The 25,141-nt window shown below is 42.3% G+C and overlaps 1 long non-coding RNA gene across 6 annotated transcripts in view; it reads right to left on the reverse strand.

The window, feature by feature from the left end:
- LOC310912885 overlaps window positions 1-25,141 on the reverse strand; it is a 139,193-nt gene that overhangs the window by 64,551 nt on the left and 49,501 nt on the right. For 5 of the 6 annotated variants that reach the window (XR_014590735.1, XR_014590736.1, XR_014590737.1 and 2 more), the window contains one exon: window positions 13,526-13,570. This is a non-coding gene — a long non-coding RNA (uncharacterized lncRNA). Of the gene's footprint in view, window positions 1-7,679; window positions 7,806-13,525; window positions 13,571-25,141 lie in introns of those variants that run through there. The other variant, XR_014590740.1, reaches the window with a different exon arrangement.

Genomic DNA, 25,141 nt, shown 5'->3' on the forward strand with positions numbered 1-25,141 from the left:
GTGGGGTAGGTATTTACTATCTCTATAATGACTTCCTCCTGCAAGTGGGTCAGGTAATTCAAATAACTCGCCAGAACTGCCCTTGGTGGAGTCTGGTGAAGTCTCGCCTGTAAGTAAATAGTCCCTGAGCTGCAGAGGGCACATCCTCTGTCATGTGGTGTCTCAGCCGTTTCCTGGCACTGCCCCTCCAACAAATCCTTCACTTTATCTCCCTCCCATTGTAACGGTTTCACTGCTGAGGCTGCTGCTGTGGCACTTTCTGCTGTCAGTGGCCTGCTGTGAATTGGAAAAATACCTGCTGAAAAGACCAGTCAAGTACTTCAAAGATACCAGAGGCTCCTCCTTTCTCTGCCTTCGTTATGGGCAACCATCCAGTTTGTCAGTTCTGCTTGTCCAGTTCCAAACCAAATGTTTCAGCATCCAGCCTGCACAAATAATCAAGTTTTAAACAAAAACTGCAGCAGAAGATTGTTTTGTTGCCTGCAGACAGTGCAATGCTTGGCTTTCCCTCACCCTGAGCCTTGATGCCTGATATTCAAAACAGGATGTTCGTCCTGGCATTTGGAGTGGGGTAAAAGGCACAGGGGGTGTATGTGGTGGGAAATCCCAAACTCAGCAAGATTGCAGAGGTGCTGCCTTGCACAGTGGTTGAAATGATAAAAGAAAGGTTTGAAGTAACTCAAATGGTAAGAAATACCTACCAGCCTACATGGCTCCTTGAGGCACTGTGGATGGAAGAGGATGTCCTGTCCTCTGGCAAATTAGAGCCAGGAGTGGGACTTGGATGATCCTTCTATGTCCTTTCCAACTCAGGATATTGTCTGATTTTATGAAATCTCCCTTTGCACAAACAGCCTCACCTGAGAGCTGCTGGGGAAAGACACACGGGTCATTGAAAGAATCTGCAATAACTAAATTGTAACTAACCTGCAATAACTAATTGTAGCAATAACTAAAACCAAGCAGCAAAACAAAAAGATGTTCAAAGACTCTTGTGAGCTCTGGGTTAAACGACTGATGTCTTCTGGGGAGCAGCTTCATGGATCTCAGCATTTTAGAGTAGCTCTTTAAAGCAAAATTTCTGAAAATTAATAAGTCATTTCATAGGTCAACTGTATTGTCATGAAAAGTTCTGCTTGTCTATCTTCCCAAACAAGCACACTCCTGTAAAGAACAACTGAATGACAATATTATTCCTAAATATACTCGAAAATTAATTCTGCGCCCATGTGTCACTTCGAAGTACTTTATTTTGATCTTCTCAAGGTTATCCCAGTGGTTTTGCCCCACAAAACGAGGCACAAGCCCAGCAGTGAATGAGTCAGGACACAGAGCTGACTCCAAGAGCAGGAGCGATGCCTCTGGAGAGCGCAGAGCAGAGCTGAGGGTGCAGCAGTGTGTGCTGCCAGCTGAACCAACTGGGGCTGGCAGAAGAATTGTAAAAAATTTTTTACTTTGCTGTAAAACTTTTACTTCAAGCTTCTCCACCTCCCATCAAGGCAAAAGACCCTCTCAGGGTCTGGAACACCCGACCTGACAGACCCAAGTCTGCCCTGGGAAGACGTGAGGCACATGATGCACGCCCTGAGCGGGAAGGTGGCCCACGGGCCCCGGCACTTCTGAGCAGGGCTTTGAAAAGAGTTTCCAAGGGCCCTACACAAAAAGTCCTTTCAAAAGTGCTCCATAAAACACACCTGAAGAAAGCCCGTTAGCCCTGTGCTCTCTGTTTAGCTCAGGTGTTGTTTTTTCACACACAGAAACACATGTACAGACTTAGTGCACCATACAATGCCCCACTAAAGGCATCGAGGGCTGGTTATAACTCCATCCAAGATCAACAAGGTCTTTTTCCACAAGCAACCCTTTGTGTTTGGGAAGCCTTTGCCCTGAATTTTACTGTCTCCAAGTCAACCAACAGGTGCTCTGCAGTCAAACGTGAGCTATTTAAGTGCAACCTGCATAACAACTTCCCAGGCTGGCAGGCAACCTTAAATAGTAGTTAGGGATTGGAATGGGTAAGTTTTATGCAGACAAACAGAAACACTCCCAACAGGAAAAGAAGGGAGGGGGGGGAGGAGGAAAGGAAAATGATATCTTTCTTGGTTTCCATTTAGTTTTCTCTTTCATATGTTGGCATAATAACCCTCAAAGAAGAGAGCAAGGCTCCCAAAACCAGACGCCGTGATAATCTGACATTATACAGTGGTTGTTCTTAAAATTTTCCAGTTTTGTTTTGGACAACAACATAATGTGCTGATTGTATATGAGATATTCTCTCCACTTGCACAGACCACAGATAGCCTTTACTGCTAATGCTGAAAGTGTGTTATTTCAGGCAAGTTGACTTATATTTTTTTTTCCCCTGGAGAAAGCACTTTGGGCTAGGAAAAAGAAAAAGTGAAAAAGCTCTTTCAGCTAGATGCCAGATGTGTCATTTTTCATTGTAAAGCCACACCACAATTTATAAGCCATGCAACTGCTCATTTGTGTACAATTCCCAGATCAGATTTTTAAGTCTGTTCCTAGGATCAGTGCACTGTAAGGCATAAAATGTGATGTTTATTAAATAAAATCATACCCATTTGAGATGCTACACAATTACTCAAGGGTCAAATGCATCCCTACCTAAGTGTTTAGTTTCCAGGCAGTGAGGGAATTGTATTGTATTCAGGACATAGTGATATTCCTCTAAGTGCCATCATTTCTGCTGCTGGGATGTTTCAGTCTGCATAAAAACAAACTCTTTCCTCTTCTCTGCCTTCTTCTTCCCCTTTACAAGTACTGTGCTTTTTAAATTTAATCATAACTATTGTTATTTGTGGGGCATGGGCAGGAGAGACACAGAAGAGAGATGTTCCTGAGCACTGCTGGTTGTGAAACAATAGAGGCACAGGGAGCAAGTCAACCCCCTAAACAACATCTACTGTGTTATAATAACAAAAAATAGATTTGTTTTTATTGTGTGGTCTTAACACAAGTTATTCCAGACCTGATAACTCACAGACATAGGAACAACCATTGCAGTGAGAGCCAGCAGAGCTTCAACTACTGCCTAAGAATCCACAAATCATGGATGCAGCTGGAAGACAGACAGCACCTTTCCATGGGCAATGGGACATTTACTGGAATAGACAGATCTCTGCATGTGAACTGGCTCTGCTTGTACCAAAAAAAGGCATCTCCTGTGCACAAGTGGCTGGAATTCGATAGCACAGGGAGGGCAGATGAGATCACTTCACCTGGCCTGGCCTGCCAGACAGACCCAGCTCAGCTGGTGCAGTTTTTGCTCTTTGAAGACTTGCTCAGTATCAGTTGTGCAACAGTTTATCAGCGTGGGCTGCTTCCGTAGATACGGTCATGACCCCTAATAGTGGAAAAACTTGTTTTGTTGTAGTGGAGGGATTTTCCTGAACTAGGTTAAATAATATTTATTGAACTAAAGTCTGCAGTTGCTGGAGCTGCTCTGGATTGACATGGCATGGCTGAGATCTTTCATCTTTTCTTTCATCTGCTACAATGCAGAAAATCACTGTCTGTTCATTTTTTTTTATTCCTTCAACCTTCAAACCAGAAACTCAGAACTGGCTTTCTGGATCCCTTGATCCTTCAGACAGAGAAATCTGACAATTCCTCAAACCACAGGAAACTTAAAAATAGCACTTGTTCCAGTACAGCTACACATTGTTGTTCTTGAAATCTGGGTTAGAAACTTGCAGGCTTTCTGAAAGAGAGAAGCCTGAAGCAGAATGTCTTTATTACTGCATTCCTTATTTTAAACAATTAGCCCTGTGAACAGAAGAGCTGCTGAAGCTGGATTTGTTATTGATTTTGTTCCTTAAAACAAATTCCTACAAGGATTCCCCAGTGTCTAGTAAATGTTTTTTTCTCTATTGCAATACAGGGGGAGAGGGAGACGCACAAGAAAGGAAGACACAACCTGGGCCTCTGCCCTGTATTCAACTTTTTATTTTCACTAAACACCTGGGATTTTATTTTCAAGACTTCTACCCTAAATTAGAAGAACAGCTTGAAAAGTCACTGGAAGAGAAATCCAGACATTTCTTTATCCTCTCTGCCCTGCAAGTTTTATCATCCAGGAAAGCAGGTGCTGATGACAATTGTACAGGAACCCACTGGAGTATTCTACAAAGAACTTGTTAGGATTTCTTTTGGGAAAGCAGGACACAGGCCTCACCTGGCACTCATCAATAGCCTCTTCTGAATGCAGCAATTCTGTATTTATTTACCCTTCACCCTCACACTTCAGGGGGCAGCCACGCTGTTTCCCCTGGAGGAGAAGTCTCTCAGACTGATCTAAACTCAATTAACAGCTCCAGATTTGAACTCAGATGGACGAAGTGCTCCATGCCCACTGAAGGGTTTTATTAGCCCACACAGCAACTGCTGCTGCTCCTTTGTCCTTACTGGAGCACACCTGGATTTAGGGATCTCCCTGGTCAGCAAAAAAACCACTCCCTGTTGGTACAGTCTAACAAAACAATGAAAGTAGAGCAATAGTTGTGTTACCTTAATCCAGGTACAGGGATCTACAATTACTGGGTATCCATTTAGCAATTTTAAGCAGTCCCTCAGCATGATACACTTCTTCTCTTGTCCCTTTTTCACACACCAGTTGCAGTATTTGAATGACTTCCACTGCATTTTCAATTACAATCTGCTTGTGAAAATCCTACAGTGTCTTGTTGATAATCCTTTTTAAGCACAGACTATCAACAAGGTCTGCAAATGTCCAGACAGAAGCTACCCAGAGTGAAGAGGTCATGATTTGCAAATGATGTTTCTTTTCCACTGTAGGTGGATCAGTATGTGTTTAGGAAAAAAAAATCTGCTATCTTTTGGGAATGTTTCCAGTTAACTCCATGCTAACCACATTTGATTTGCTTGGTTCTGCTTCAGGAACTGAAAGTAGCTTGGCTCCAGCATTAAATAACCAAGCAGGAAATAGCAGAAGGTTTACCATATACAGGCTGGCCAGGGGTGGAGCGACAGATTGAACTAAAAATATAGCAAAGATTGGTTTGGGGAGATTCAGATTGGTTCCAATTTAATTAGGAGATATACAAGCTCCCAGTGCTGGTGATTAAGTTATCTTCATTGAAAACACATTGACATATTCAAATGTCACCATGCTTCAAAAAGGGAAGTGTTGAGACATAAAAGCTTAATGCCCTAAAATGAGGATCTGGTCAAAAAAAAATGCTTTCTGCACTTTGTCAGCCTGTCCCCAGGCCCAGCAGCAGGCAGGGTGCTTCCTCTGCCCCATCCCACACACAAGTTAAAGCATTAGAGGAAACTTCTAGCTGCAGCAGAAAATTCACAAATAGTGCTAATCTTATAAGTTTAATCATGGGTGGGGATGGTGTTGATTCTGAAACTGAGGGAAAGATAGGAATAGCTTCAACACTCACACGAAAAGCAAAACACAGTGCTGCAAATTCAATATAAATATACAATATATTACAGATAGAAATTTTGAGGAAATTTTGGCAAGACAGTTGTTGCAAAATCTCAAGTCCTTAGCAGCAGAGATTTTAGTACCAAAATAGCCTTACAATCAATATTGAAAATCCTTCATACCGTCCAATCTTTTAATTAACTTGTTAGAAAGATGAAATAAAAGAGTTTATGCCCTTGTTTACCTCTGATGAACACTGAGGCAGCATCAGTGCAATCAGTGAATCAAGGCAAAATCAGCAGAAAGGAAAGCCAGTTTCAGACCTGGGTAGCAAACTCTAGGTTTGTCCCTATATTATTTTTTCAACCCCAAATTTTTTACTGTCTCCAAATCAAATTCCAGACAAATGAATCCTACTCCAGATCTTAACTGGACTGCAAAAATAAAACCTCGACAGCTCATTTATTGATACAGTGAAATATCCAAACAAGTAATTTTATTGCTATGAAGGAAAATATAACAGCTGGAAAAATAAACCTCAAGCTGTCATTGAGAGTTTGGCTACAGAGACAAAAAAACCCCAAAAACTTGAAATGAAGTTGAAACAAACAAAAAGAGCCCTTCCCGAGGAATGCTGAGAATGGGGTGAGCCCCAGCTCTGATTCCTGGCAGATCCATGTGGCTGTTGGGTTTGATGAATGAAGAGATTGGAAGTCAGGTGGGAAAATGCCCCCCTGAAAGTAAATCCACATTGTATCTAATCCACTAGGGAGGGAAACTGTGGGAAAAAAATATTGTTGGCAGAGTGCGAGGCAGGAAAGCTGCCACACTATTCTGCTGTGCTTGGGAGGAAAACAGGAGCCCAGATGTTAACACAGGGTCTCCCCAGCCTGGAAAAAGAAAAGGCAAAGAATACCTATCCAAGAAAGTTACTCCTATCATTATCAGTCTTCCCAGTTCTATTTAAAGAAAGCAAAAGGGCCAAGAGAAGAAGCTGTTTTGCAGCTCTGCACAAACACCCGCAGATAAGGGTGGTACCAGGTGTCAGCTTGCCCTGCAAAGTCACTGAAATGTCAAGGATTGTTTTTCCTCTACTCCCTTTCTCTTTCCTCCGACTGGGAACTGCCAATGTTTATTTAAAAGATATCCCTTGTATTTGGCAAGAATGCCAGCGGGGCAGACGTTAATGGATTATTCTTTGGGGCTGGCAGCCGGCCAAGGTGATAAGGATAGCCCGCCTGCCCCAAGGCCCAGAGCCATGCCATTAACGGGCCCGGCCAGATGCTCTGCTGCACACTCGAAAAGCTGCCTCCAACTTATATTTGATCTGACCTATAAAAATAATTAAATAAGTAGAGAGGCAGACAGGGGCTGTAGAGGGGCATTAATCCATCTGTGAGCCCCAGGTCTGGCGCTTCTCTTTGGCAGTGGCGTGGAGAATTGGCGCAAACCACCGTGAAGTCCCGGCGGGTGTTTCTGTTCACTCCTCTGCCCTTGAACTAGATCTCAACCTGGGAGCCCTGCTAAAAGCAGCACAAGTGAGGGTGTACTCACTGTACTGCTGGAGCTCAGCGTGGAATGACAACAAAAGCAGACCTGGTTTGAGCTCTGCCTGGCAGAGGAGGAGCCTGGCTTTGAGCAGCAATCCCCAAGGTACCATGGTTAATGCCAGTACCCCCCGAGAAGGCGAGCCTGAAGGAATGTGATATTTTGTGTCTTGAGATATATTTAGATTAACATTGTTTACTATTAATCTGCTCTGCAAAGCCCTTTCTTTTCCCAACAGACAAAAAAAGCCCAGGATCCACCCCTGTTATCATGTGTTTTTTGGAAGACGACCTTTTCCGTGGCCCATCAGACAGCACAGACTATAATTAAGGTGCTTATAATACAATTTAGTAAAAGCAGGAGCTGGGGCACAGTAGCATTTACTGCTGTGATTGAAAGCCTTAAAGGTTATATGGAATTGACCAAGTAGTAATTTTATCTGTTTGGAGCTGGCAAAAAAAAAAAAAAGAAACTTTGTGCTCATTTGAGAACTGGGCTGCCACTAATGAAGTCAGAGCAAATAGAGCTTTCCTGCTTCTCATGAATGTAAACAATGAAGAGAACAGCCCAGACAGGTGTTCCCTCCAAAAAGAAAACATGCATCAAGATTTAGCTACCTTTTTTCCTCTGGATTTCTTTTTTCCCTCACTTTAAACAGGACAAAAGAAACCCTCAGGGTTACCTCAGGAAGGCACCCCTGCCCACATTTGCTGGTGACCTCTCCTGGTTCTGATGTGACCCACATTAAAATCAGGTTCAGGACATGATAACACCCTTATGTTGAGCTGTAAGTCATTCCATTCCAAGAGTGATGGCTGATACTTCCAAAGGAAATTCAGTGCTAAAATAAAAACACATTTCATTACTTCTGACATTTCACTGTGCCTTTGCACAGCCCCTCCTGAGGTTTTTAAGCAGGATTGTTCTTTGAAACAGACTCCATCAGCAGCACAAAACTCAAACATCTGGAGCTGTAGGGCAATCCTCAGTCTCAAGGCTATCATAAGAGGAGTCAAGAGAGAACTACTCAAGTCCAGACAGAACTAATCCAACAGCAACCTGAAGTCTGGTCTGACTTTTCTGTTCTTTCCTTACTCTGATGGTAAGGCAGAAATTTCAGTTCCTGCCCTGAAATTTTACTGGGTTATCAACAGTGAAAGTTATTGAATTCTTGGATGTAGCTTTGCATTAGGCTCAATTCCTGCAGTGGTTATTTAATGTGGAGGTTGTTTGGTATTGAAGTGCCTTGGACTCACAGCCATGAATTACTGGAGCTTAAGAAAGGCAAGTCACCCATGGATGTAGTGAAAGGTAAATCACCCATGGATGTAGTGAAGCTGAAGTCACCCGTGATGTAGTGCAGAGTCTCCATGTTGTGATGGCACAGGCAAAGAAGTCTGGAGAAAAAAAGACCTTCTGCAAGGTGGGATACACAACTTGGGCCTGTAAATACCATTTTATTATTGTTTCTGTATCTCTCACTAGGAGACAAAGGTTGTGTTTCTCAGCAGCAGTTTTACCACGACAAATAGCAATCTGATTCCATGGTATGACAGCTTATTCCTAGCACTGGGAGTGGGTGCACCAAGGCAGGACAGATGGAGGCTGTGCCACAATCAACATTCAGAGGGGTGTCTGTCCTCACCCACTCATCTGCCTGCTCATTCCTCTCCGACTGCTCTGGGACTGCTCTGACCCCACCCGTGAGCTGTTTCTTTCCTGCTGCCTCCTTACTTGTTTTCCAAGAGCTTTCTTTGCTGCCCACATGTGTCCCCTCCTCCTCTTGGACTCTGTATTTGCTACAGAAGCAACAGATTGCTGTGGTGTTGTCCTTTTGATCTAATGAGAGAAACTCCTACAATAATGATGTGCATGTGCTTCTTCCCTCGTTATTTAGCAGGGGACTTGGATATACACATCCCTCCCAGGATCCTACTTTTTCTGTGGGTCCTTCCCTTCCTGCCTTTGCTCTCTCAGCTTAACAAGCTTTTCTCTCCCAGCCCTACACCTGCATCATCATTTCTGCTGCTTCTCCCCGTGCAGCCCTGAGAGCCCCCACACTTCCCCTGCCCTCCCTGTCTCCTATGGCTGCTGTTCTCCAAGGCGAAACCTTTTACACACAGCGAGGGCAGCGAGGATCTCAGTCTCACTTCACAGATGCTTACTAAGTTCTTAATCATCCTGTGTTTGTCCACGGCTAGAGTACAACGCAGGGTTTCTGATTTCAGACACAAAAGCCTGGCTTTCAGTCAGGCAGGATGGACTCCAGGGTCACTGCTGAAGCACCACCAGCACTAGTCCATTTTCTCTGTTATCCCAGCTCTGATGAGCTCGCTGTGGTTGAGCTTTGTTTTACAGGGATATCAGGTTTCTTTCTCATTTTTGCTCATTATCATTTTATTTCTGAATCATGGATTCCAGGACGGATTTTAAAACTGGTAATGATCATTGTACTGATACTGTTCTAAGATCTCAAAATTTATAATCTCACACAAATAAATGTAGCTTTTAAAATCATCTGGGGAAGAGAAGGAATGTTTATACTCATGTTACTACAGGCAGTGAGGCTCTTACAAACCTGCACGTTGGTAGTAAGGGAACCCAGACCCAAAATGTGCTCCTCAAATCGTTTTCTAAATCCCCTGGAGCACCAGCTAACAAATCCATGTTTCTGTGCTCTGGTTAATCTCAGAAGAAAACAGCACTGCTTAGCACAAAGCCAAACTCTCACTGACTGAAGGAAGTACAAAAGTGCCTTTTCTTAGTAATTGGAGTTGTAACTATTGAAGGAAACTTACTGCAAAGGACAATTCTTTGCCTCTCATTCCCTTCAAAACCATAACAAACCTCAGGATTATGAGGTTATTTAATTTAATTCTTTTTAGACCACTTTCCTTTACGTGCCTCACCTTCTTTCTAAGCTCTTTATTGGATTGATTATATTTCTATGTAGAGGCCACCTGCCTCCCCAAGTCTCCAGGCTGCCACTGGTACTGACTGGCACAAAGTGCTCCAGCTCCCAGGGCTGCAGTTTGAACCCCATAAAACAGCTCCTTCCCTTCTGGAGCCTTGAAGGACTGTGGAGGTCATTTAGAGACCAACCAGCAGCTGCTGCTGATACGGGGGAGGAGGTTGCCCAGGCTGAGGATCGTGGCTTTAAGGGAGCACCACACATGGGATTCTTATCTGAGGATAAAGTGTCTTTCCATCAGTGCCAAATCTCTCTGAGGATGTGGACATGCTACACAAGCCTGTGCATGTACACATCTGTATTCTGCCCAAACTCCAAAGTCCTTCTTGTTTTCTATGGTGTTAAAGTGTCTCTTTGGTCAGAGCAAGGCAGGACTGTGAACACCCCTTCTGAACATCCCAACCATGCCCTGAAACTGCTCCTGTGCTCTCCATTAAAGTGGGAAGAAAAAAGAGCAAAGCTCCTGCAGCTCAGTTAGGTCAAATACGAGGTTTCATTTGCCCGTTTGCCTCATTTTGCTGTCATCCTGAAGGGAAAAATAGGGGGTGGGAAGGCACCAGGAGAGAAAAGCATCATAAATCATTCACTGTATTAGCAGGAGGCTGGGTCGGCAAGCCTTGCTCATTTAGCTACCTTAAATTTCATCCAACCTGCTTATCCCCCAGCTGCGGGAATAACAGACCACTTGAAAGGTAATATTTTTGCTATTAGTGAAGAAAGGAAAAAATGTGATCTTTGCTGTAACATGGGAATAATTTTTCCAGAGCTACACAGAATGAGCCTGAGTGAATACTGCTATTTTTGGCAATAGCCCTCCTGTTTAGCTCACATCAATAATTTTAATGCTTTATTTGTGGTTTGGGCTATAAGAAATGGTGAAAGCCTGCGGAGAAAAAAAAAAGAGACGTGTCAAAATTAGCTAAATAATTTTGAGTTCATGACATTCATAAAAATACATGAATGTTTTCAGAATTCTTAGAGTCTATACATGCCCATAAAGCTGAGCTATGAAAGCCTTTTATTTTAAATATGCAAACATCACCGAATTACTCTTTATGAGGTTTTAATTGGACCTCTAAGGTTTCAGTGGTTACAATGACAGACTGTCAAACATTCTTAGATCCCTGTGTCTTGCAATGTCAGGAGCACAGAGAATCTCATGTTTTGTCCCAGTAGCATTTTTCACAGTATTTTTTCACTTTTTATATCGCAGCAGCACTGAGTCAGAGGCTCTGGTGTTTGAGGTGCTGCCTAAACAAAGAACTAAACCAGACTTTCAAGGTCTCAAAGCTCTTTACATTTGATGGGGAGATATTTCACTCCAATAATTACAGCTGATGTTGCATCATCTTCCTTGCACTCCCACAGCAGTTCTGACCCCTCTGTAGGTGGCCAGAGACCCCAGTGCTCCCTCTGAACATCACTTTTCCTCCTACGTGCCACTGCTTGCTCCTTCTGTTCCAGAATCTGCTGTGGGAGAGAGAGCAGCACCACTGGGCTGTATGTGGGAAAAGATGGGCCATAGGTGGGAACATTTCAGCCAAGAAATCTGTTGTCTCCCAGAGCTCGTTGCAGACTGGTCACAGGGTTCAAAACACTTTATTTCAGAAGAAAAAGCTTGATTCTTAGCTTGCCCCTGAAAAATGTTCCCTTCCTCTTTTACAGAACTTATCCAAGTCCTGATAATTTGTCAAAACTACACATGAAAAATTATGTAGTTGACCACCCTTACAAAAACCACATTAAAGCATGAACCAGCCCACCCAAATATTCACACTATCTTAAATACAAGAGGAATCACACCCTAGTTAGTCACATTGCTCAGGCTGCTCTAGTTGGGCATGTGCTTCATTACTCAAGTGGATTAATCAAGGAAAGGTATTAGCTGGGACAAATTTTGTCTCCAACAAAATCAAGAAATGAAGATACTACTGGCATTCATGAAAAAATAAAGATTTTCTCATGTTTTTACAGGCAAACAGATACACAGAACCATCCATTCAGGCTCAGCAGATCTAGTTTAGGACTGTTGCTAAGCGAGTAACTTGGGCTAGAGGAGGAATAATAATTTTTACTACTGCATAGCAACTCTGTTTTCTTCTAAAAATTACATGTTTAAGTTCTAAAAATTCTGTAGCCAACACTAAATTCAAAATGATCACATTAACAGAAGAAAAAGTAAAAGTGCAAGAAGGGAAACTCTAGTGCCTTTCCCCAGTCAACAAATGCCCTTTAATGATGTCAGGCCGAGACTTACAGAGAATTAAGTGACCAGTAAATTTTATTTTATTTTATTTTATTTTCCATTTGAAGCTAACAGGGTAGCAAGGCCATCTGCATGGTGTTTACACCATGTACTGGCTGCAATTAGAAGCTGTGAATTTGGTCATTAGTTGACTGGTTTAAAGACAGCAGCGTTGGCTGAAATATGGCTGTGCTGGGTTCAGGAGCAGCTGTTGTCGAGTGTGTTATTGTAGTTAAGACCATTCCTGAAAGCTGGGGATAGAGGTTCAAGGCCCTCTGGAGAAAAGGGACTAGAACTCAGCTTTCCTATGGCCTGGGTAACAATTCTCTTAATTAGACTTGAGTTTTTTTAATTCTATTTATTCTAAATCAAATTATGAGTATTTGATAAAACAGCAATGCATGCACAACAAAGAAAATATTATGGTTATCAGGTAAATTAAAGATAAAACTAACTGGGAACAATGATAACTGCATTTTCTAGCAAAATTACAAAATTAAGCTATCATTATAAAACATGAATGCACTGCCACCTTGATTTGAGTGTACAGAAGATAGGAGTTTTCACAATGTCTCTAAGATGATGGGTTATCTTTCACGGTATTCCAACATGCTCAAATTGTGTTGTCCAGCCTCAGCCCAAGAACCCCTTTTCATACATCTTTTAAAAACCAAAATTAGTGTTTTAAAGTAGCTTTGCTGCATAACCTCCTACCTCAAGCCACTGCCTGAGGCACAGCTGCTGTGAATCATTATGTAGGAAAATATCCCCCTGAATAAGGCAGTGAAAGTGCATTAGAAAGAATATCAGGATCTCCAGAGCTGGCACAGAGAATCCCTGCAGTACAACTTGATGAGAAGGAGCAGATTTCCAAGAGCATAAAGCTTGAATAACAGTGGTTGAAAGGAACTAAATAGGAATCAGCCCCACACTGATTAGGGGCTGTAAGGGAACATGTGGCCTCAATCAGGACAACTCTGGGTTTGAGAACAAAAGCTGCTTCTCCCTTTCCTGGGGACACTTCTTGAATTACATATTCCTTTACACAGGAGACGTGCTGGGCCATGATACACAGATAACCACCAGCCCAGGCACAAGCTTCCTTCTGCTCTACACCACTGTAATTATCTCAAGCAGGGTTTACAAATAAAAACTCTGGGGCTCCCCAGCCCCTCATTTCAGTATATTCCACCTGTCACGATAAATACCAGGGACCACAAACCAAACATGGCCTCTGACTTCAGTTCAAACAACACATGGCTCAGGGTTTCCAAGTTATTATTTGATAATACTGGAAGGTTTTGCAGTGTGTGGTCCATCAGAGACATCTGAGCTGCTCACTCACCCCACAGCGAAGGAAGGTTTCCCATGCTGGTATCTTTTAGCTGGCCTGTAATTTGAAAAGGATGGAGATTTTTAGAGCTGGTTACAATTTAAACCTTCCAACGTTGAGTAGGTTTTGGACTATAATGCCAACATTCATTAGGGAGGGAAATACGATTAAAAATCCATTAAAATTCAGAAAATTTTAGACAACTCTTTGTTTTATTTCATATTCAGAGCACTCCAGTATCCTCCTAGACATGGTACTACACAAAGTAAATGCATCAGAAGGAACTCTAGCTCATGGAATCACAGAATGGTTTGGGTTGGAAGGGACCTTAAAGATCATCTCATTCCACCCACCCCCTGCCATGTGCAAGGACATTTCCACTAGATCAGGTTGCTCAGAGCTCCATCCAACCTGGCCTTCTGGTTCAGAAGAGGAGCTCAGCTTTATATAGTTGAATTCCTTGTGATGTCTCCTCACACATCAAAAAATTACATTTCAGCCTAATGCACAAAAACGTAATGCAAATGTCCTTCCCCCCTTCCAGCCTTAATAGCTTTTGAACCAACTAGAAGATTTCAAAGACATTTAACAGCAGAGAAGAGATTTCTAAGATATGAAACTTCTATGAACTGTGTGAAAATAGGTATGTGTGTAGGCAAGAGGAGGGTGATTAGTGCTTCCAGCAAGGGAAAGGTTGCAAAATGGGCTTGTCCTTAATGAGACATCATCGGCTATTTTCCATGCTGGAAATGAGAAATATGATGCTTTTCCCAGTGGTGAGATATTTAATTACAGTTTTGACCTTATATTCACTAAAAAACCCAACACAGAATACCAGAGTCAAAGTGTTTTACTTCTCCTTCTTTGGATTACAATCCTTGTTTGGAAAACAGGGTAACAAGAGAATTTTCTCGTTAAAATAGTTAAAATGTGATGGTTGATCTGGAGGTGAAAGAAATGGGCAAAGAGAAAACAAGAGCAGCATTTTAATTAAAAAAAATAAATTAAAAAAAGGAGCACCTGCTAACTTTGATCAGATTTCCTTCACTCCCCCCAGCCTGCAAATATAAACAGATGGGGTGCCTCAGGTAAAAGATATCTGGCAGCATGGAAAGATCTCTTCCCACTGGTAATGAGGAGACGGATCATATTATCTCACTAAAGTAAATATTATTTTAAGCCAAAATCTCAGTTATATTTCATGGGGTGTTTTTTTTCCCTTCCTTTTCTGAACAGATCTCAACTGGGTTCAAGGTGAAATCATCTGGCATGTTAATAGGATTGATCTGTAGAAAATTATGGACTAAAAAAATACCCCACCCAAACCCACAGCGAACGACCGAACGCCGACACTGTCAAGCATTTCATCTGGGTCATTGCTGCAGCCTCAAACTTATCATTTGTACCATTATCATTTGGATAGAGAGCTCCTGGTGCAATGAATTCCTGGTAGAGAGGTGCAGAGGCAAAGAATGTTCAGGAGGCTGAGTGGGGAGTTCACCTTGTGGCATGTGCAGGAGCCCAGGAGGCTGCACAAAGCCGTCATTCAGAGCACAGGAGGGCTGTCACTGACACAAACACTTTCCAAAACATTCTTAAACTGGAGTTTTGGTGGAAGGTGTGACACAGCTTCAAATATTTGTTTGTTTCCACGGGAACAACAGCACAGTGGTTTAATAATAAAACAACATCGATCCTCGGAGTTTGAGAAAGTTCCTTGATTTTTGTTTTGAGTTAAAGATTTACTTTTCTATGGGTTTCCCCCTTTCCCCAACAACCAACGAGTTAAACTGTTTTATTTTTTATTTATTAAACTGTGGTTTAATGCCCTTTCAGTACTTTGGGGGGAAATCCAAAACATAAAAGAACAAGTCTTGCGAAATTTGTATTGTCCTGCTGCATCAGCCAAGTTTTCCACTAAACACATTCACGGAAGTTCACAGTTTGTAGACTTGGAATATTTCATATCAGATCTTTAATATTCACAATCTTCAATTACCCCCTCTGAATTATGGAGTCTCGACAAAACGTCATGGAAGGAGCAGAGTCCAGAAGTTGGGGCATAAAATGTCGTCAGCAGTTGAACTTTAATCCCAGTTGTAAAAAGAAGGGAGGAAGTTCAAAGGTGGTTATTCACACAGCCTTATTTTAAAATTGTAAGCTTTTATTTTTAATCTAAAATAATCCAAATAAACCTTTTTATACTGTAAAATTTTTTTTATACTATAGAATTTTTAGTATAAAATAGGACTATAATAGTCCTTCTCTCCAGTCCATAGGAAGAGGAAAAATCTTCCAGAGGGTGTATCAGAGCAGCATTTTACTCGAAAAGCCTCTGCAAAAGGCAGCTCAGAGATATCTGTTCATTAACAACCCAGAGAACCCAAGACAGTGCTCATGTTAGGCACCAACATCCAGGTTTAAAGTTGGGCTATGCATACATTCCCCATGGACTGTGTGTAAATTTACTGTACCTGAAAGTGTCAGGTTTGTTGTGTAATAAACTAGGATTATTACAAATAAATGGTTTTGAGACTGAAGGAATTTTTTCCTAAAGTGACAGCAAAGTCTGCTCAGACCTTATTCTCAAGCCTGATGAACATTTTTGATTATGTTCAATTCTGACTAAAATATCTGATGCTTTTGGGGAACCAGCTGCATCAAAATACACAAGAGATGTTCTTACCCCTCAGAGGGATATGGATGTTTAGGTACATTTCCTTCTCCTAAGCATGACTATCACTACTATTATTCAAAAACCCATGGAAATGGTGGCCTAGGAAGCTGCTCTGCCCAAAGTGCCTCTTGTATGATAAACTATGGAAGAGTGTGAGGAGAATCTCAGCACCAGTAAATACTAACCATGCCACGGGAAAATAAATAGAGACTGACAAATTATTGCTGACGTAATCCCCGTGAGAGTGTCTAGACTAAGGGAGTCAAAGCTCCGGTCCGTAGGCTGGAGCTGCCTCCCTGGAGCCTTTCCACCAGCCTGCAGCTCCTTGTGCAACACCCACTGCAACTCAGCCCACTGGCACCTGCTTGGCGGCGCCCAAAAGGGCCACAGAGTGCAGACAGGGAGCCAGGGAATGAATCCTGCTCCCCACCACAGCTGTCTTGTCTTTCACTTCTGCTCCTCCAGCCCAGGAATCCCCCAAACATCCACCATCTCTTCATCAGGCACTGCATCTCCATCTGCAGAGCAATGGATTCTCCCAGCCTCACTTTGTGCTCACAGGTCTGAAAGGGGTTACTTTTCCACGAGCAGTGCCTCCCTTTTGTCTCCTGCCAGGGAAAAGAGAGGCAAGATGCAAAGGAAAGATTTTTTTTTTTTTTTTTCCAAGTGGAGATGAAGCGAAGGGTACAGGAATAAACCCAAGCAGGAGCCAGAAATTACTAACATGGAGGGAAAAGCCCTCCATGAACTCCAGAACAATCAGGAGTTGGAGGAAAAACTGGTATAGAGATTCCTTGAGGAAACAACCCCTGAATAGTCAGAAGTAAAGAGAGACAGAAATATTTCATTAAGGCATTTTCTCCTTTAGGTAAAAAAAATAAAATCTTATTTTAACTTCAAATGAAATCTGTAACATTCAAAAATAAATAAATCTCTCAGCAGTGTGAGAGGAGTGCAAAATGTGTCTCTTCACTTATCACCCACAGACTTGAACTGAAATAGTCATTTGGCCCTTGCCAAGGTGTGCAGCTGCTTCAGCAGTGCTGTAAATCAAAAGGTCCCCATAGTCTCCACACAAGCAAGAGTATGAAGGTCACTAAGCATGATGCAACAGTCAGGCATGAAATATCTCTCACCAGACAAGGTACTTTATCATCAACACTGGGGAAAAAAGGAAAAAATCTATGATGCACCTGTACTCCTTCACATCTGTCAGGATGGGGTGAGAAAAGGCAAGAAGAAAACAACAGATTGGTTTAGTGCAGTCAGGCACAGCCACTCTGCTTAACATAACAAAAACAGCTTCCCCAAGAAGGGTGGTAATCATAACTTCCCTGAGATTTGGCAGATTAAACAGATGTGGGCAGTTTTGACATTTCACTAACATTTAGATCTCTCATCAGGCAGGTGACTTCATTCTCTCTCCCAAATAAACAATCCAAGCACTTGCTCACCATAAGGAGACTCTTGTAGTAATCTCCAAGTCATCACATCACCAACATCAAAGGACAAGAACAGCCCCTTCCCAGTAAGAAAAACACCCCAGTACCTGTAGGAATTCAAGGCCTGACCCACCTCTGTTTTGTGAGAGGTGGCACAAGATGAAAATCACCACAAGATGAAAATCCCGTGGTTTCATGGGGCCTCCATGGGCAGCTGTGCACACCCCACCGTGGCATGAATGGTCCTGCTGTTTTCCAGGCAGTTTGATTAAATTATAGCTACTTTGAGAGACTTAAATGAATTATCAAAATGAGCAGAGCAACCAAAACTATCACACACAAGGAATCATTGGTTGTCCTGCAGAGGGAAGAGGCTCTGCAGCAACTTTGAGTCTTGGGAGAAAAGCACTCAATTACTTGAGGAGAGAATCCCAAAAAATCCTGTTTCCTTGAGGAACCTCTGCCTTTCTCTCAGCTCACCTGTTGAATCAATCTCTATTTCATCTCTTTTACTGGACTTTTGGCTGAAGGCCACCTATGTATTGTTTTCCCAACAGAGCAAAAGCAGCTGCTTTCCCAAGGCTTGAGAAGTCTCATCTGACACGTCATGCTCAGGGCAGAGTAGGCAGGGAACCCTCCTGGCTCTGGGACAATTGCAACCCATCCACACAAATAGACCCAATCTACTGCATCCCTGCCAGCCATCCAAGAGCTTTCATTTTTCTAGTTGTTTCTACCATCTCTATGTTAACCAATAACTAAAACCAATGAGAAAAATAAAGCACAGAGAAAGAAAGAAAGAAAAAAAAAAAAAAAAAAAAAAAAAAAAAAAAAAAAAAAAAAAAAAAAAAAACCAAACCAAACCAACCTCTATCTAAAAAACATTCCCTGTGCCAGAAGTATTAGTTAATAAGTCTGATTATTGGAAGGCAGTCCAAAGCCCTGATTAACTAGAAAAAAAAAAAAAAAGCCCAAAAAACCACAAAAAGAAAAGAAAACATAAACCCCAAACAAGAATAACTACTCTCCATACTTTATTGAGGGCAAATCTGTGCAGAGGGAACCATCTTCCCAGTTGTGTCTCCCCATTACATCCACCATGCCCATTACATCCCCTGGCCCCAGCAAGGGCCAACCCTGCTCTGGGGCACAGCCAAAAGATCTGTGAGACAAGCCAAAGTAAATGTGCTTTTCCCTTTTTTAAACAGATGTCACTCAAAAAGGAAATTCAGACCTTTTGAGCCATTCTGAGATTTGTCTCCTGTTTACCTACATCTTAAATTGCTCCAAAAATGTCTCAAATTCTCCCAATTCCAAGGAGATGTGATAAAGCTCCGACTTTTTGCTTTGAGATCTCTAGAGGAAAGGCAGTGTTCAAGTGCCAAATACTACAGGTTTCCAGTGGTCTCCAATATCCTGAAAATACGTTATTTTTAGTATGTGGCTGGCAGAGAAAGGAAGTGTTAAATTTTGGACCAGTATCAAATCTGACTGAAAATTAGCAGCTAGGAACATCCTCTTTGATTATTTATTCCACTTTCCATATCCGAATAGCCCCAGAGGGACAGTAACAATGACAATCACTAGGAAAACACCTGCTGATGGCAGGTTAGTACAGAGCATTTGCCTGGCTCTCCCCATGAAAACATCCTGGAGTTTGTTTCCTCATTTTTGACGAGCACATTCCTGGTGCAAGCAGGATGGTCTGTCAGGAAAGGGCCCTCATGCTTTGCTGCAACTCCTCCATTGCAACACTTGTAAAAGAGCAGGAGACAAGAAGAAAACCACAGTCAATCCACTCCCAGGTGCCTTTACCATTTTCTCAGAGGTCCTTATGACCCTGAGTCAAGTCACTTGTAACAATCACAGCCCAAGAAGTGTGTTACAATTTGTCAGGACTCATAGAGGCTCCAAGGCCTTTCCTCTCACTATCTGCTAGCAGACTTCTAAATTTAGAAACATGTCCTGCTGTGACTTTAACAGCATTTTGATCTTGATTCCATTTGGCAGGGTGCTGGGCCAGCCTTCTTTAGGCCACTGGAGTTTCTATGGGCCCCATTCAGTGTAAAATCAGAATTCACAGCCTCAGAGAGGGATGGTGGAGCAGGACATAGCTCTAGTATCATGTTTCTCATTTATTTGACACTAAATCAAAATTGAGAAGTCACCACTGTGCTTGCAGCACTCCAGGTTTGCCCACACTGTCAGAGAGGGGTTGAGTCAATGGCTGGGAGTCCTTGGGCACCATCCTCTACAACCAGGGCATCTCCTGCACCACAGGCTGGTCTCACACACCTGTTCCACACTCACTGTATCCAAATCTCTGGTGCTCACAGGGCCACATGGATCTGCCTCTGGCACACTCTCTGCATTTAAAGGCAGTGGGTCGGTGAGGAATTCACACAGGGACCTGCAGATCAGGAGGGATCCATGGTGCATGTGCAGCTGGCATAGCACAGACACTCCCAAGGTGCAGGACACACTGACATCCATTAAAAAAGCTGTTTTCTTAGTAGTAGTCAGTGCCAAGCCTATTGGGAACCTTCTCCCTGAACCAGCCAGGCTTATCACCACTCCTAGCAGCAAAGGCTTGGGTCTTGACTCCAGTTTTGGCTGCCTTGCTGCAGCAGAGATGAAGATTTAGGTCCAACACACAAGGAATGGCCTCTACTGAAGTACAAAGCAGCTTTCAAACCCTGCTCCTCATCCCCCAACTCCCAGCATGACCCCAGAAACACCCAAAAGGCGCCAGGGCAGGGCATTTCAGAGAGCAGGACAGCACACCCAGCTGTCACACATGCCCTGCACCAGAGGCAGGGCACAACCAGCTCTGAAATGCAAGGGAAAGCCTGCACTGCTGCCAGCTAATAAGGTCAATACAAACGACATCAGCCCCTTCAGGTCAGAAGGAATGACAAGAGGGACGTGTCACAGAAGGATGCATGGAGAATTCACAGATGGACAGGCAATCTCAATTAAACTGTCCTCCCCTCCCATTCTCCTCTGAATTACTGCTTTAAAACCCCTTAATTATCTAAACTCAATTAGTCTTAGAATATTTGAAGCTTCCTGTTCAGACTAATTTCTCTCTCTTTCCTCATTTGCAGTGCTTGACTTGCATTAAAGAACACTTAGTGCCTGTGCTAAGGAGAACTTTACAAAGGCGGGTCAGGACTTTGGGGTATTGACAATCTCCCCTCTATTCTTGCTGTGCCTGAGAAGATCATGCACTCAGTCTTCCAGCTGAAATTTCAGCAGCTCTGACATGCTTTTTCATGTCTTTTTTTTCTTATACCTTAAGCCAAACATTTCCATTGCTAGTAGCAACTGTCATTCATTGCAGCTATTTTCACTCCTAAAGATTTCCGTGTGTATTTTCCACAGTTATTTGCGAAGCAGTGATTTTCTATTATTGCTATTATTATTCCTGGGAAACAGAAAAACCATGCCCTTAATTCCAAGAGAAAAAGAACACGAGTGGCAAAGCAGATAGTAAGAGAAGACAATAGAAGGAAGCAGTTAAAAGATTCCTTTTTGTTTTAGTGATGCAGCTTCTCCATGTAGCCTAAACCTGCACATTTTCATTCAAAGGGCAGCCAAAAAATCACTGAATTTGGAGTTTCCTACTGTTTTAGCCTCTGCAGTGGTGGAGACCAATGAAAAGATTTAATTTTTTGTTAGATCCCTGTAAGAAACCTCAATCTCAAGGTTTTGTGTCCTTCCTGAAGTCTGAGTACCCCATTCTCCCTCCAAAACCTATATGAATATAGGTTCATTCCCCATTTCAGGTGGGGAAGCCCATGGGACCCCAAATAACATAGATGTTGGTAAACTTACACCTCCAAGATTGCCTAAAATCTTTTTAAAGGACCTTTAAGTTTTACTACCTTGATTAAATCAGATTTTTAAATGCACCCCCACAAAACATGTATTTTGAGTTGAAATTTTGCTACTTCCACTAAGCTTAAATCTATGCAAAGAAAAGCTTAAATTAACCTTACAATGGTGCCAGGTTGTACTAAATGAAAACATCTGTACTTAAAGCAGGTCCCTGATGCCTCACGCAGGCAAACCCTCACAGATAGGAAACTGAAGCACAGACATTAAGTGCATTGCTCAAGATTAAGTATGAAATCTCAGGGCAAGCCAGAACTGAAGCCAGTCTGAGTCCTGATTCAGCACTTCAGCCACAGAGCTGTGTCCATGAGGAACTTGCTGCCTGTGCTTGGGATGCTGTGTGGGATCTGGAAACTGCTCCACTGCAGCTCCACTGGGGAGCCAGACACCTCTGACTAAGGGGCTGGAGCAGGATCACACCTTTCCTGTTTCACAGGAAACTTCTCCCTTCAGAATCGTTCTGGCACAGAACTGGCTGGAAAACAAGAATTAAATTTTGCAACCGTTTTTGAGATTTTGCATTTTGTTTTATTCTTGCATTGGGCTAATAGAAAAGTAGACCTTTTTTTTTTTTTTTTTTTTTTTTTCATCAAAACACAGACACAAACCTTTTTCCCTCCTATCCCTTAGAAGTGCTCTTAGTGAGAATATCACCCATCCCCTGTACTCTCAGATCTTCACATCCTGCAGTCTCTTCCCTCCACAAGTTTTCTGAGTGAAGAAGGTTTTCAACAGACCACTTCCTTTGAAACTATTACATTTCTACCTAAAGTTCTGATATTAGCAAGTCATTTTTTCCCAGAGATTAACATTTTCTTAAGGCATAAAATGCAGGAGGAAGAGGCCACAGACCATGTTAGTCCTGTGTCTCAAGAAGCAGATTATAATGCAAAGAATTATTTTGTGCACTCTATAGTTGAAAATATCCTCCAGGCTTGGTATTGTGGAATGGCCCATTTGTGTTTTCAAGCCACACTTTGGGTTTGGATTTTTGTTGGGTTTGGTTCTTTGTTTCTCTTTATAAATGTTGATACACAGGAAAATCATGAAGCTTTGAATTTGTTTTTTGCCTTCAACCTAAACTACTCTTCAAGGGGTAACTCCACTTTCAGGTGAGGATCAGTTTGCTTCTGTGCCTCTTTTACCTTTTACAGGGAATCCATGCACAGAATTTGGAAGGATGTTCCTACCTTCCAGCCTGGGCTGCAGCAGCTATTGCTGAAAATGCCAGGTTGTCATTTTAGCAGAGAAATTTCTGCACTGTCAAATCTGCATCAATTTGGAATCTGGCCCTACAGGTATGAAAAACACTTCAGTTAAAATGCTGTCATTTATGCAAAAAAACCTGTGAATAGTGAATGTTTCAGCACCCAGCAGAGATAAGAAACTTTTTGACTTTGACTTGGGTAAGAGCCTCCTTCTTTCACCAATAAAACATTGTGGGAAAGACTAAAGTAAAGCTAAAACTACATAAACCAAGTTATTGTAACAGCTTCTAAAGACAGATGAGAGTCATTACATTATTTATGCACATGAGGGTACTGGGATAGACAGGATTAGATGATTTACCCAAGATCAAGCACTGAGTCAGCGACACAGTTTTCTGCTGTCCAGTGAAAACACAGATGTACAGTAAGCTGAAAAGAATTCATTTATTCCCCATATCAAAAGGATAAAGGATAGAGCTTTCCCTCTAGCCCAGCTCATGGTTCCAATAAGTGTTGATAGAACTGAATTTGGCAAGCAGGAAATTTGCTGCACTAGTCACACATGCAAAGCATTTGCTGAAAATGAAAACCTTGAATTACTCAATTATCAACAGTTTTCACTTGCCCAAGCCACAGATCTATCAAAGTTGTTTCTTGCTGCTTTCTTGAGGAATTAGAAGGATACAACCCATCCAGTGTCCAAGGCATGGCATAATCCACCAGGACATTGTGCAATGCCAGAGTCTTGCCTCATGTCTGAGTTCAAATTGCCCAAACTGCATTACTGGGTTTCAGTCAACACCACCTTGGATGGTGGGGTTTTTGACTTGTCCATGGCTCAGATTTTAGCAGCCTGATAGGATCAACCCTGGAAGAAGGAACAATTCAGCTGAGGGCTTGTTAGCCCTCAGAATGCCCTGAAGTGGGCCATATCCTGCCATAAATATTTGCACAAAAATCCTGCTGACCTCAGTGGTGGTTCTGGGTACAAAATGATGGCAGGATGTGGTCACAGTGATCCTTCTAATAATAGGTTTTCCATTGAGATCAATGGACATTGGGCCCCATTTCATTGCCAAAGCTTGGTTCGGAGCTCTAAAGAGAGACATTGTTTTCCTGCAGCAGGGAGCACACAATTGCCAAATTTACTTCTGGCAAAGGCAGAGATTTATTTTTAATGCTGAACAACACCAAAACTGTCTGATACTAATTAAGAGAGTGTCTTTCTTCTCAAAATCTCAAAGAAAAATAACCTCCCAATGCGACTGTTGAAAAGACACATAGAAAACATTAAAACATTAATATATCTGCATCTAAAGTCAGATATAAAGTAAGTGAAAACCACCTTTCCTTTACCTGAATGCAATTTTAAGATGAGTTTTACATACATGGAAGTTGCAGGTGCTCAGCTCTTCAGGAAAGTCAAGTCAATTTATTATAGGTGTTGAAGACCCAGACCCTCAAATAAGTTCCTCACAGGCACATTCCTGAGTCTGTGGACAGCACCCCTCACTCCATTTTTCCTGAGCCCATCCCTCCCTTGGTGTTCATCACAGCTTTGATGCCTATATGTAGAAATCCTTATCTTCAGGATCCTAAAGGATGACTAAATGTTTTCCAGTGTTTTATTCATTATCTGAGTTCAACTTTAACTGATTTTAATCTTGTGGTTCTGCTATAAAGATAAGCTGTAGCCTGCCAAGGAAATAAGCATTTCACAGGTTAACAGCACAACTCTTCTAAAGAGGAAGCAGGTTTGTTTTCTGCCTTATTTTCTGGAAAATGTTAAAACAATAAAATGAATAAGAAGCAGTGGAGAACAAGTTGTAAAGGAGCTAATTTCCTGCTCACAGCAGCTCTGATAAATTTCAGTCCTGGATGACAGGGGCTGTGGAGAGCAAGGGGAGGGCTGGCTCTTCCTGGAAAGCCAGACAGAATAGGATTGATTTGAGACATCTTCATTGCCAGAACAGCTGGTATTGGCTAATCATCAGAAAACAGAAACTTCGACCTACAGAGAGCCAGGAGCAAGGGAGACGTCTGGACCAAAACTTCACATTCCAGATGTGAAACTGAACTAAACGGCAACAAAAATATTAAAAAATAAAATTTAAAAGAGACAAAAAAAAAAAAAAAAAAAAAAAAAAAAAAAAAAAAAAAAAAAAAAAAAAAAAAAGAAAGCAGCACCCCTCCTCACACACAAGCCTTCCTGGAGCCAAATGCCAAAGGAAGTGCCAGTGCCCTGACTAACAAAAGAATCCTGAAACGCTGCAGGCTGCGGTGCCAGCAGCACCCAGTTCCAGTGGGAGGCTGCCTGACACGGCTGCCGGATGCTCCGTGCCTGCCGGATGGAGCAGACAGCTCAGCATGAATCATGGGGCAAAGGAATCCTTCAGTCCGGGAG

The sequence above is a fragment of the Zosterops lateralis genome, assembly GCF_965231275.1.
Source record: "Zosterops lateralis genome assembly, chromosome: 9".
In the NCBI taxonomy this organism is placed as follows: domain Eukaryota; kingdom Metazoa; phylum Chordata; class Aves; order Passeriformes; family Zosteropidae; genus Zosterops; species Zosterops lateralis.